The sequence below is a fragment of the Rhinopithecus roxellana genome, chromosome 16 (genome assembly GCF_007565055.1).
Source record: "Rhinopithecus roxellana isolate Shanxi Qingling chromosome 16, ASM756505v1, whole genome shotgun sequence".
NCBI lineage: Eukaryota > Metazoa > Chordata > Mammalia > Primates > Cercopithecidae > Rhinopithecus > Rhinopithecus roxellana.
In genome coordinates, this window is record NC_044564.1 from 114,862,807 (window position 1) to 114,866,620 (window position 3,814).

Consider the following 3,814-nt stretch of genomic DNA (forward strand, 5'->3'; position numbering starts at 1 on the left):
CCCCTAGCAGCAGGCGCACGTTGCTAGGGTGGGAGTGCTGACGAAAAGCCTCCGGGCACCCTCTCCGGCAGCCGAACCGCAGTTCCGCTAGCATAAAGCTGGGACAGAACTGAGCGCCCGGTGCTACTCTCTTCGTGTAACAATGCACTGATGAGGTCCAGAGAAGAGGACGCTTGTGCCCAGGACCACGTTGCCAGAAGAATCTAGACAATCCAAGGAAAGCGGGTACCTTTGTACTAGCTATGGAGAAAGCACTTAATAAAGGTCATCTTTTAAATTATTAGTCGCTCAGATATACACGTTGCCGTGTTTCTTTGGAGTTTCTCTGATTTCGACTAGAATAGACTCCAGTCTGGAAGCAAAGAGACTGCAGCTGTAAAAACTGCTCTATTCCTTTCATTATTTTTTTCATCGAACCGTTACAGCCTAGTACCATAGCAAGAAGAGACCCCTCAGTACCTTCTTGAGATCCGAATGGGAAGACAGTTGTAGAAACTAACAGTTTTTACAGCTGCAGTCTCTTTGCTTCCAGACTGGAGTCTATTCATCTCCGTATCTCTGGTGCACAGTATAGGGCTTGGTATATAGTAGGGGCTTGTTGAATGTTTGTTGAATTAATGAATGAATGGCAGGGATCCTAGCCAACATTTATTTATTTACTTACTTATTTATTTATTAGATGGAGTCTTGCTCTGTCCTCCAGGCTGAAGTGCAGTCATGTGATCTGGGCTCACTGCAACCTCTGCCTCCTAGGTTCAAGCGAGTCTCCTGCCTCAGCCTCCCAAGTAGCCAGGACTACAGGTGCAGGCCTCCATGCCCGGCTAATTCTTCTATTTTCAGTAGAGATGGGGTTTCATCATGTTGGCCAGGCTGGTCTCGAACTCCTGACCTCAGATGGTCCACCCACCACAGCCTCCCAAAGTGCTGGGATTACAGGCATGAGCCTCTGCGCCTGGCCCCAACATTTATTTTGAACCCTAGTAGGTGCCTTTGCAGTGTTGATCTGGCAAAACAGCCTTCGATGAAGATTTGTGGAGTTTCTGAAAATTGGGTGCCTTTGAGGATGTGGGAGTGATGAGAGAAGTTTGCCTCCACATACTGGCTATTGGGTCTGTTTTCCAATCCAGGGAAGGGATCCCCTCCATGGCATCCCTGATGGGGTATCTGTAGCCCTAGTTGATGCTTGCTCTGTGATGATGCACTCATAACTTTCTAAGCTAGTGACCTATTGTTGGGAGATTTCCTTCTGGCAGGAGAACGTATCTACCCCGTGCCACTTGAAACTCTGATCTTTGTTCAGAGCCGATGGCTCTCCTTACAGACTTAATCCCTTTTCCCCACAACAGCTGGGCAAGCCACAACCAGGATAGACTTACTGCTTTGTCCTGGGACTCTGGGCTAGGCTCAGTGCAGCTACAGAGTTGAGTTACTAGATCTCTGCCCCCAAGATGTTCCTGTTCTGGGAATGTTCTTCCCTCTGAGAGACAGGCTTTAGGTTTAAGGCATGAAAGACTCCCAAACTGGTACCTGTAGTCAAGCCTCTCCCTGAGCCGCACCTGTATATCCACCTGCCACCCACCCATCTGCAACTGGCTGTTTAAAAGACACCTCATTCTTGACATGACTCATACTGGAAACATCATCTTCCCCCCAAACCTGTTCCCCCTCTTTTCCCTCTAAGTGCTGGGCACTACCATTCACCAGTCACCCAAGTCAAGGATCTAGGAGTCATTTGTAACTTTACCCTCGCTTCCTCGTTCAAGAACTACCCTCGAGACTTCTCAATTCTGCCTCCCAAACATTATAAAAATAAAAATCTGTTCACTTCTCTCTACCTACCACCTGGATTCAGGCCAACATCAGAGTGTGATAGATTAAAAACGACCACAGCTTCTTTGTAGCTCTTCCTGTTAAGGCTGGCTTTGTAACTTGTTTTGACCAATAGAATGCAGCATGAGTGACATTGCGGGACTTCTTGAGTTTAAGCTACAAAAGGCCTTGCAGTTTCTGCTCCTATCCTCTTGGAACACTGCCAGCATGGGAAGAGGACCAGGCTAGTCTGTTTGAGAGACATGGCCCATCCAGTAGCTAGCACCAAATGCCAGCCATGTAAGTGACTTGCCCAGGCTGGAGTGCAGTAGTGCAATCTCGGCTCACTGCAACTTCCGCCTCCTTAGTTCAAGCGATTCTCCTACCTCAGCCTCCTAAGTAGCTGGGATTACAGGCGTGCATCACCACACCCAGCTAATTCTTGTATTTTTAGTAGGGATGGGGTTTCACCATGTTGGTCAGGCTGGTCTCGAACTCCTGATCTCGTGATCTGCCCGCCTCAGCCTCCCAAAGTGCTGGGATTATAGGTGTGGGCCACTGCGCCCGACTCAGTATTATAATCTTATGGGACTACCAGGTACATGCAGTCCATCATTGATCAAAATGTTATTATGCAGTATATGACTTTATCCTCAGCTTAGAGGCCATCTCCCTCTCTACGCCCCAAGTCTTCCCTAACCCTTTCTCCCCTTCTCCAGACTGGGTTAACTATTCTTCTGTGCTTCCAAAGCTCCCACACTTTCCACCACATAGTATAACTTTTCATTTACTTCTCTCTATCACTCAACTGCAAGCAACAGAGGCAGTGACTGAGTCTCATTTACACTTGTATGGTTGGTGTCTAACCCAGGGTCTGGCACGGCACTACAATAGAACTTTCTGCAATTATGGAAATGTTCTATACTTGCATTGTCTTTTTTTTTTTGAGACGGAGTCTCGCTCTGTCACTCAGGCTGGAGTGCAGTGGCCGGATCTCAGCTCACTGCAAGCTCCGCCTCCCAGGTTCACGCCATTCTCCTGCCTCAGCCTCCCGAGTAGTTGGGACCACAGGCGCCCGCCACCTCGCCCGACTAGTTTTTTTGTATTTTTTTAGTACAGACGGGCTTTCACCGTGTTAGCCAGGATGGTCTCGATCTCCTGACCTCGTGATCTGCCCGTCTCGCCCTCCCAAAGTGCTGGGATTACAGGCTTGAGCCACCGCGCCCGGCCACTTGCATTGTCTAATACACTAATCACTAGCCCTACTAGCTATTGAGCACTTGAAATGTAGCTAGTTCAACTGAAGAACTGAATTTTAAATGTTATTTATTTTAATTAAATTTAAATAGCCACATGGGGCTAGTGGCTATGGTATTGAACAGTGTAGGGCTGGCACATGGTAGATGGCCATTGAATATTTTTGAACAAAGATTAAAAGGGAAAGACAGTCATGACAGACAGTTAGGACATGATAGAATGCTATGGGTATAAGCAACATAATTTCATGTCGACCTCTCCTGGCTCCTCGCTTCACATCCCCTCAACTTTACACTACCAGTGCCTTTGTCTTAGTCCATTTTGTGCTGCTATAACAGAATACTACAGACTGGGTAATTTATTATGAACAGAAATGGATTTGGCTCATGGTTCTGGAGACTGGGAAGTCCAAGATCGAGACGCTGTATCTGGTGAGAGCCTTCTTACTGCATTATGACATGGTAGAAGACATCACACGGTAATGTGCAGGAGCTAGAGAGGGAAGGGGACAGACTTATCCTTCTATCAGGAACCCACTCCCACAATAACTTCATTAATCCACACATGAGGTCAGAGCCCTCATGATCTAATCACCTCTTAAAGGTCCTACCTCTCAACACTATTACAATGGGAATTCAGTTTCCAACACATGAACTTTGGGGGACACATTCAAACCACAGCAGACTGTGGCTCTGCCTTGTTTAAATATAATCCTAGTTTTTGGCTCTTTATGGCCTGAGTTGGTTGT